The sequence below is a fragment of the Geotrypetes seraphini genome, chromosome 8, assembly GCF_902459505.1.
Source record: "Geotrypetes seraphini chromosome 8, aGeoSer1.1, whole genome shotgun sequence".
In the NCBI taxonomy this organism is placed as follows: Eukaryota; Metazoa; Chordata; class Amphibia; order Gymnophiona; family Dermophiidae; genus Geotrypetes; species Geotrypetes seraphini.
In genome coordinates, this window is record NC_047091.1 from 116,718,036 (window position 1) to 116,728,772 (window position 10,737).

At 37.8% G+C, this 10,737-nt stretch overlaps 1 long non-coding RNA gene across 2 annotated transcripts in view; it reads right to left on the reverse strand.

Moving 5' to 3' along the window:
• Positions 1-10,474, reverse strand: part of LOC117365156 — a 126,318-nt gene extending 115,844 nt beyond the window's left edge. For both annotated transcript variants that reach the window (XR_004540366.1, XR_004540367.1), the window contains exons 1-2: positions 9,591-10,474; positions 7,978-8,018 (exon numbers count right to left, since the gene is read on the reverse strand). This is a non-coding gene — a long non-coding RNA (uncharacterized LOC117365156). The remainder of the gene's footprint in view (positions 1-7,977; positions 8,019-9,590) is intronic.
• Positions 10,475-10,737: the final 263 nt, after the last annotated feature.

Below are 10,737 nucleotides of genomic sequence, written 5' to 3' on the forward strand. Positions count from 1 at the left end.
AATTTGACCCCATCCCACCTTTGCCTTTGCCTCCTCCTCTTCCTCGCTTTGGACAGAAGGGACATTTTAAGTAAGTGATCCCCTTAATACGTGCTTTCACCTGTTATCCTGAATGTTACCACGAATGTTATTTTGAAGTAAACTGTTTTAAATTAAGGGGTACGGGGGGTGGGGGGAGAGAGAGATCATATACTATGTTCACGAGATCATACCTGAGGGGTATAAATGATCCTGAGATAGGTTAAATGCAGTGACAACAACACCCTAAGCTCTTTAGGTAAGAGCAAGTCTAGAAAACCGTCTTGACTGTTAACTCCTGAAACACGTGAATCAATAATCAATAATAATTGTCCTTTATTTGGGTCCTAAGCACAAGATACGGATCTAGATGGCTATTTCAGTTGCATAATCTGGCCTCTTTAAGAGACATCAAAGTAGGTGGAACTTTTTTGATCTGTAATATATACAGTATATACACCTATCACAATAAAACTCCAAATTTATATGGTATTTGGTGGATGAGGATTGTAATGTGTGCGCCTAAGATGGATCCATATTCGTCTTCTCTCTCAGATAGCGTATTGTGTATATTTGCATAGTGCTCCTCCCAATTTAAACTCATTTGCATGTTTACTCAGCAGAAGTACCTGCTCCATTCCTTACCCGGAAGTAGCAGGGTGTGAATTCCCTTATAGGTAGACAGAATTATCTTTATGGTATATCTCAAACTCCTGATTATGTAGTAGATCATATCTAGATTAGCACATATTGAATTCCATATTACTGATATTTTTAATGATGAGAGAACATATTCACAACTTCATTTTTTTATCATCTTTCCTGTATTTATAAGAACTATAGCAATCTTAAAGTAATTGGGGAAATCTAGTTACACCTTTACAGAGATTCTTTTATTTCCTTTTCAAGCCTTAACAGCCATTTTCAATTAATTTCATTCCATTTAAGGAGTCCTTCTTATATTAAAATGACAACTCATTTAATATATCTATGTAGTAGAGTCGTCTCAAAATGTATATGTGTGACCTTTCTGTAGAGGTATGGTAGGTTTATAAGTCTTGTAATTCTCTATCAAAGTTTATCTGAGCTAAGCCTAGTTACATGTTTTTAGATTAATTTTCTTAATTTTCTCAGGGGTATTTTTTCCATATGCCTACTTCCATTTGAAGTTCCTTTGGAAATATTGGCCCTGTTCCTCACGATGTTACAAGCGAATACAATCTATGCTATTTTCGATGTTCTGAGCAAATAGATCATGTTTTATTACAGTTTTAGCTATAGGAGATTAAATATACTGGTGAACCTAAAGGTATAAATGTGTATGTTCCGCTACAGATATGAAGTTCCTGATTATTTTCACCGGGCCTCGGTTGTCTGTCTTCACATTAAATCCAATTATTTTTATGTATCATGTTCCAAGATATTTTTATGTATTATGTTCCATTTGATGCCTTCGTTTAGAGCGGTCATTTCTGCCACAATTGTCATAACAAGACCTCATTAGTCATTCCAGGGAATATTAAATGCGAAACTACATCTAGCCATTTTTTAAAAATTAAACTTTTGAGATCACTTGCCCTTGCTTCCTCCCCAAGTTATCGAGATGAACACTTAACGCCAATAGTTTCCATCAGGTTTTGTATTTCTAAAATTATTCGGCTTCAGGTCATTCTGTTCTGACTATGGAAAATTTGAAGCGATATTAATTATTTCTAAAAGAAAATTTATGTTTCGATTCCTAATCCAGACTTTCTTTTTAATATTAAGAAGTCGATGTTAAATTATGCTTGCTAAATGGTAAATTCATACATTTTGTTTGCCGATACCTGCTTTAAAAATATTTGTTTCTCTGTGCAGAGTAAATCACGTGTTTATGTAGATACACACACACACAAACAAAATTTACATATCGGCACAGGACATTCTGGAATAAAAACATAAAAATAAAAATTTATACTACCAGCAGACTAAAATGAAAATGGAAGATAAGAAGCAAAGACAGATCAGAAGAGACAAAAATATATGGATGGAAAAAAAGGAAATGCGAGTTCACATTCTGCACCACCTGATGTGCAAGGTTAAGTTCCAGCAAGGTCAGTGAAATTTATATTTCTGAGGTATATCCGTCTCCGAGGATTGGTAACTAGTAGTAAAAGCGGGAAACCAGAAAATGTAAGAGATATTGAGTGTAGATACTTGGCTTATATGGTTCTTGCTTTCTGGAGCTCAATTTGGTATGGATTTTAGTCCAAGAAGCATATAATAAGACATCCACTTTCTCGATCTGATAAAATGTGGCTATCCTCCCCAGTACTGGCTGTCGACCTTTCCCGTCTATCACGCCCGGGTTTAAGGCTGTACTCGTGCGAGGGGCCGCTGAAAAGTTCTCATCCCAGCCAATAAAGTTGGGGCAGTCTCCATCGAGGGCTAGTCCAGCGTTTTCCCACTTTTTTCGTTCCGTGTTTTTCCGACGGAACGAAAAAAGTGGAAAATTATTGGACTAGGTGTGTAGCCCTCGATGGAGACTCTACCTTTATTGTTTAGGCTGAGAACTTTTCAGCAGCCCCTGGTATGTATGCCGTGGGCACCTGTCATTGTACCACAATGCTTAAACCAAAGCAAACAAACCCTACAAGACATACCGGAGAAATGCACATATCTGCTATTACCACTGCTATTTGTTGTTCATGTGTTTAAATGTTTGAATTTTGACAAGAGAAAATATTACTATCCTCGTCCGGCAACAGTTACACCCTATTTCAAGTTTAGTAGACTATAGGGTAGCTTATTAGCACTGACAAATATTTAGGCCTCATCTTACAACAGCAGAAGGACTACAGATTTTATTTTAACGCAGTTGTTAGAGGTAAAGTGCATTTCACAATTATAAGCACGGACTGAATAATCTTTTGTTTTCATCTTCCACGTTGAAGATTTCTTTGGAGAGCTTTGGGTCTACAACTGGCAATCTTTTGCTATCTGTAGACCAGTTTCATTGTGAGAGAAAAATGCTCACTTTCTTTCTCCTTCGATCTGCCCACAACCTAGTGGACCTCAAGAACTCAAGTACTAAATGATGGTTGGGTCGGTTGAAATGCAGAACCTTGCACGTTAGACTGGACTGCGTGTTTGTTCATTATTATGCAGTCACTATTTCCTATTCTTTGGACACAATGTACAAAATTCAATGCTTGAATTTACAGTGTTTATTGGATGAGTGTCAAAAAAATCTATGTACAATTATATAGTGTTGGTGTGTACAACAAGTCTTTAGGTGTGATTTGGTGTAATGCTATATTGTGGTATATTTGTAAATGTAACATGTACTCTATTTGTGCTCTAAGTCTGACTAAGCTGGCTATTTTAGTAAGTGTACTAACTTTCATTGCACCCTGCATAGACCCACCTTAAAATGGCTTTCCAAACATTTTTTTTTCTATAATAACAATTGCTTTAGGTCTGAGCTTATGATAATAGATTTTAGTAGGGTATATATTCGTACTGATGAGAAGCACAGCTATAGCACTTGACCGCTTACCCCTCTATAAGACTGCCCGCAGGTGTCATGGCTGCTACGCCCTTAGTCCACTGACTGTACAAGAGATGTTGATGGGAGTAGAACAGTGCACATTTCCAGAGACCTCCTACAATGCGCAGTTTGGATTTACAATGGAGCTTCATTAGACTTCATAATTAATGAAATCTAGGAAACATCCTCATTAGCACAGAAGCACCTGAGTGGACTGATTCAAAGCTATTTACATGCCAAGCATGCATATAGGTCCTGTCTAAGGAACTGACATGGGCCAGTAAGCTCAGTGCCAGTGTTGCTCATACTGAATCGGTCAGAACGACTTTCTGGATTATACCTGGCTCATTCTCCTGTCTGCGGGGTTTCTCGGATTTAGAAAGCTCCTCTGCATACCATCCTTTTTCGACTGTAGATCCAGCAATGAAACACTAGAAAAGAATCCTTTTGTGAAGATAAAGAAGGTTTTATTTATGTAAAGGCACCCTATGCATTTTGCAAAGATGAGATCCCAGAGCAATTAAAAGAGGATAAGCTATTATTTAGTCCGGTTCAGAATTCCAGCCTGGGAAACCATTGTGGCTTCTGTTATCTCCTGCCAGCCCTTCCCCCCCCCAACACTAGTTCAAATATAACAGCAGCATAATTTTTTAAAGACCTAATTTTGCAAAGATTTTGGTCACGAACATATAATGGTGAAAAACAGTAAAACAAATTTTTTTTTTTTTTTGCAGGGTCAAGTTAATACCACACAAGAATGTATATAATTGTCATAAATACAGATTATGTATATGTGTGTGTGTGTGTGTGTGTTTATACTGTGTAGAAATTTCAGAGGGCATTGAATGACTAAAAGCTGGTTGGGTAAATGCAAGGCAATGATAATTTTAGGGACTGTCATAGGCTGCTGTAATTTTTGTTCTCACATCCGTTTTATTTTCTGAAGTGATAAAAGATTGAACTTGAAACACTTTTCTACTAGTTTCCTGTTTAATTTATCTTGCCTTGACTACCATTGCACCTTATCAGCAGTTCATGTAAAAAAAAAAAATCCTGCAAAGAAGTTTCCAAAATTACATACATTGAGTTTTCCAAAGTTAGTCATAATACGTCAAAATGAGTGCATATATTCCTTTCCTTTTCCTGCCCCTCCCCAAATCCGTACGTTGTAATTGGCTGTGCAATTGGATTACCTTGATTCCCCATGTCTTTCCAAGGTAATTAAGAAGCAAGGTGCATCTAATTAGTCCAGGGATTATATTATAAGAAAGGCAAATGTGTTTTGTATAGAGCAAAGAACAGCCGGAATAGCATTAGACTGGTAAGACTTTAGAGAACAGGAAACACTACAAGCCACAGCTCAACGGTGTAATGACAGACGGTGAGGGTGGTGGAGGTTGCTGTCTATGGTACTGAAAATGATTTGTGCTTGTGAGTCTGTACGGTGTTTTTTTCCATCTGGTTCTTTGATGTTAGTACTGTAGGTTCGGGATTGAAAAGTGACGTTTCTCACTGTACAAAATAATAATGTTCCTATTTATCTGCCATAATATCCGCCTGCTGGCGCTTTGCAGCTACCAACTTTCTTTTCTGAATGTCCGGTGACGGCATTGACTTGAAGGTGAATTTAATTTAAAAAGATAATTTGAAAAAAAATAGTGCACTTTAAAGCAGTATCCCATACCTTTGTACACTACCAACTGAAATCAGTCATCTCAGCATTAGAAAATATAAATAGAAGGTATCCTTATAAATTGCAGTATTTACCTCATATTTTTTTTAAAGAAAAAATAATTTCCTTATTGTGTACTCGTCTGATTGAATTATATGTGTTTTTCTAGTAGGGCATGTTTTTTCCTTTTGTGGATGGCTTGCCAGTATTCCTACTTAGTACTGTGATAGTAATGATAATCTAAAATTATAGTTAATTATTTTTATTTTATTTAACTAGGCCTTTCCTTCACGTAGTAGTCAATGTATTTTTTGAAGATAATGTGAAAAAGACAAATTTCATTATCCGTTAAGGATAATTTCCCATTTCTGCATGCTCATGAATCTTCTACCACCTAAAATGTGATAGATTTGAATCATAGGACCTGATTTTAGTCATATGGTAAATGACGCCAGCTAAAGACCAGCTCATCCATTCACGTACAATTCTATAAGGCTCTTTTCATAAGCCTATAAAAGAGGAAATTACCTGTGAAATGTTTGTAACGTTTACACTCCCTTTTAAAATAATACATATACTTTTCTTTCATTCTAGAAGAGGTTTATATTCCATATAAACAGTCGAAGCACGAATATATTCTGTACTATCCACATATGTTTTCTGAGTTTAAATAAGACATTCTATCATTAGCAATATGACCAATAGACTAGAGAGATGACACATATGTGACATCCTAAACAGAAAGCAATTGCAATAAATAGATTTAAATCTATGGTGCAAAAGATATGAAGTAATGTTTTATTTCCCGTTCCATGTGAAAACTATGTACACAGTCAAATCAGTAGTCTCACAAACAAGGGTGACGTCAGATGCATAGTCCCTTTATATGTCTTTAAGTAGGGCTACAAATGGATGTAGAGAAAAATAAAACCTGATATTTTCATAGCAAAAGGAGAAATTTACAAATACAAACTGAAATGAAAAATAGCATTCGAGATAAGGGGGTAGAGCAAGGAAGCTTTAGTGCAGTTCAGTCTGAGAACATAACACATCTCATACTTCTGTACCTTTACATGGTGGAGAAGAGAATGAAGCTTTGTTGGTCAGATCTTGTCCAAAAGTTTAATTTATTATGTGAATATTTACCTAGCAACTGTAGAAGACCATCTTTAAAGAGATGTGTATGTAGCAAATTCCTTATTTTTTCAGATAGTACGCCTTTGCTTGTGTTTATTGCAAATTCTTAGTATTTACGTCTTAACGCAATATTAAGTGCATACATTCCGAAGAGGCGCAATGTCCAACGCGGTTTTTTGCCCCCAGTAAGATGAGCATAGGCATCGGAACGGGTTATGGCCCAGCCCTACCTTTTATTTATTTATTTATTTTTACTAACACATCAGCAGCCGGGTAGGGGGAGAACAGGGACAGAGCTTGTTTTATTTGATCCTCCCAAACAAAAAAAGATGTTCTGTCCCTGCTCTGAAGCATGTCGAAAGGCTACTAGCAGTAATTCCAGAAATTCACTCTCCATCCATTTTGGCAAGATGCTTACAGTCAAAGACCGGCAAACATCAAGAAAAATGAAACTGCCCGGGATTTCCTCATTTTCGCCTTTCAGTGAAAGAGTTAAGTAATGGGAGGAGGGAGGCTCTTCCCTGCCAATGCAAGTATGCCGATGGGTCCTGCAATCATGTTGCAGTCAAGGTATTAGCGCATGTCCTTTGACAAGCGTTTTTAGGCTAGGACTAAAATACAGTCACTGCTCCTTTCCTGTATAATTTTAGGCCTGCCCACGTGACTTTGAGCAGGGAAATAAATGATCTGTGAAAATCAAGAAATCAACTACAGCATGTCCTAAATCCTTAGAATTACTGTGAAACCCTGAACCTGAAACAGTGCCGGCTATACTCCTGCTGCATAGCATGCACCCCATCAAAGTGATTTCAACCTTTAAGATAAATAAGCATTAAATACTTATTGAATTATAAGTTTCTTAGCCTTCCCTGACACCCAGCTGTCGACCAGTTTCTGAGGCCAACCTTACCGAGTTTAAAGCTGATCTTTTTTGGCTGGAGGTGTCAAACAAACCCATCTGCAGCCCCAGTACAAAGCTGTCTAGATGCTGAAGCTGTGCAAAACAAAATATTAGTGGGGCCCTGGCACTTGTGACCCACCTCATTCCACTGTCTATTCCCTTTTGTAAGGCCAGTGTCTGCTTATTTTTATGTTACTTTCTTTTTTCTTTTTAAATTTATTCTCCACCTGTAATTTCTGTAAATAGATCTTGTAAGCAAGAATCGTGTCATATGTCCCTATTTGTCTTTACATTTAATATTGTTTCACGTGCATGCTAGGAGAGAAATCAGAATGTATCCTTTACAGCAGCCATATTGGTCGAAAGGGTAAACACGGCTAGGAGTGATATCTAATCATTTAGCCAATCCGTTTACATTATGCGTTCAAAGCAATTTTAGTATTTTACACCCTGTTCCCTTAACTGTTGCTAATTTAGGGAATTGTAGATTTTCTAAACTTTTAAGCAGGCTCAAACTATGTAGCTCATGCAATCTTAAAATATGGATAACCAAAGTCAGTAATAGTTCTGCTCTTGAATACCCAAGCATATAATAGAAGATGTCACACTTTCATTCAGAATTACAGGCACAAATAATTATCTTACAGTACACGAGACCTGTATTATATTGGTTGCATATCTATTAAGTTCATCCAAAGAAAGCATCCAGTTCAAATTTACCTTAATATCGGTCAAGGAATGAAGTCCTCTATTGACTGTACCTGAAAATAAAGAAACAGAGGGTAGTATGCAAGTGCCAGCGAGCGACGTATTCTGTAAGATAACGTCGAAGGATTAATAAGTAACTTTTTCCAGCAACTGTGAAACACTTGCTTTAGCTTCTCAGGGTCCTTGTAAGCAAGATTAACCTAGTAAAAACACTGGTATTTCCACAAACACATTCCCTCCGCTACCTCTGCTTATCATTAATCAGAAAACGCTTTTAAAAAAAACCTGTAAATTGTCCCATACATATAGGTACAGCTGACGCTAAAGAAGTAAGCAGACGGTCAAAGCCTGTGTTTTGTTTCAATTGTTTCAATCTGAATAATAAGGCAGATGAAAATATTTACAAAATAGCAGACTATTTAAAAAGAACCAGAAAAATTTCACTTGTACAGTATGGAAGACATTGTTTTCCTTTGTAATTTCAATTTATGGTGAGAGAAATGCGTGCGGGAGCTGGTGTTTAAATGGGAAATAATGATCCTTAGGCCTGCACTGGCAGATGCAGAGCGGATTTCAAATATTGCTCTCCACTGTTTTCCAAGCGTTTATTCCTGTGCATTGCCATGCAAAAATATACACTTTATGCAGAGCAGACAAGTGCAGTTGTGGGTACAGAATTCCAGGTGTTGAATGCAGAACACAGAGATTTTAGAAGCTGCAGATATGGCTCCACTTCATGCAGTTCAGTTCAGACTGTTGTATTATTTTGTGAGTTCATTTTATTGGTAAATCTGTGCTTGAGAGAGAGCTCACAATATCAAAAGCTGAAGAAAATACGTCAATAAAATTCCATGGGCACTAAATAATTGACATGAAGATATGAACAACAAGAGAGCAGTCACACTGGAACTCTGTATCTGGGGGGGGGGGGGGGAGGAGGGTTGGAAGGGAAAACTGCTGGACGCATATGCTTAGTAACCATGTAACAAACCATGGCCTTGACTATCGGTAATGGAGGCTTTACCCAGCAGGCTAAATCTGTAAGTCTAGTTAGAACACATGCTTCATGCATGCGTTAAAAGACTCTAATTCTGAAGATGGTGCGAGTGTGACAAATGTAAAAAGTGTGTACAGTATATCTGTATATAATAAAATAATGCCAGTGTTAAAATCAATTTAATCAGTATATAGACAATGAAAGAGAAGCTGAAATAGCAACACTAGAAAATTAAATTGTGCAATATAATATTGTTATCAAGCTCTACTAAACATTTTTTTTTTTCCTTTTAATCTGGAAGACCTGTTAGGTCCATCATGAGACACAGGTTCTAGAAATACCAAGTGTCACTCTAATTTTTTTTTCCTTAAGTACCTTCTACTAACTCTTAGGCTTCAGGGAGGTGTTTGTTGAAAGGGAAGCCTGGATGAAGCTGCAGTTTGGACCGAACTGCAGAATTCTCACAAGTCTCCACTTAATTGGAGAGGGGGGGGGGGGAAGCTGACACCGATCCTTAAGGAATGCATGAGGTTTACTGCTTCCCTGCTTAGTTGTAAACAAAACTTTCACCTATTATTAACATTAGCTTAAATATAAACAGAGAGAGGGAAAATGCTGTTTTACTTACTGTAGTGAAAGCATTTTCTTCCTCCGCAGCAAGCCAGGTTATAAAATCGGTCCTGTCTTGTAAATTTCTCCAGTCTTCTCTTTTGTGCCCCATTCCAATAGAGGCCTGATTAATTAATTTCACACTGTAGCTAGAGAGGAAAATTTTCCCACAAATGTGACCGAGAAAAATGTGGTCCCCAAAGAAAGGAACCAAAATCAAGTTCAAAAACGCGCAGGGAGAAATTACCATGATAATAAAGTCTGAGTGAAGCGAGGACTTGAAAACAAGAGGCTTTGGCGTCCAGGCAGCCTCTTCTCACAGACCCCTCAGCATTTTCCCAGGGTCTTCAACAATTACGCAACTGTTTGTCTTAGATGCCAAACGTTTTGTCTCGAAGTTTGTTTTATGAGAAGAGGGGATAATAGGTCATTAAAACTTGGATGCAGGAGGGAGAGCGCTGCAAGTTGGGAGTGAGCCATGCAGCAGGTAAAATGTAAACTGAAGAGAAAAAAAAATTGCTAATATTGAAAATAAAAAATGAAAGTTAAGAGTTTTTATGTGAATGCCACTTCATGCAAACCTATAACTTTAGAAATAATTAACCAGCTCCGTGTTAGAATAGATCCTAATATCTGTAAGAGAGTTAAAAAATGCTACTCACTTGCAAGTAGGAAATTAAGCTTAAAGTTGCATTTAAGTCCAGGAACACCCTCAGCAACACATTTTTCTGAAAGGCCAATCCTTCTCCCCAAACTCAAGTTCTCGGTGAGTCACGAAAGCTGCTTTATAAAAAGTCCTTGGACATTTAAGGTCATTTATCTCAAAAGGGTCGTTTACTTGTGCTTCAGTGAGCTGAGACAGAAACCCTGTACAGTAGGGAGACCTTGCTTCCCAACTCTATGGCTATCAACTCTCCCCACCCTCAGCCGCCCCCTTCCCCCCCCCCCCCCCCCAGCTTCTGTCCAAGTCTTGCTCCCCAGTACACACAAACTCATTTTCTCACAGCTTCCAGAGATAAGGGTCTGGACAGTTACTTGAGGTCCCCGAAAGTGCCCAAGCTAAGGAGGGACGTGTGCAGAAATCCAAACAGCCTGAGCTTCTCGGTCTTTGTCCACTCTGAATTGAAGTCCATTGTTCCATCCCTGCATGAACTGTTATTCTCTTC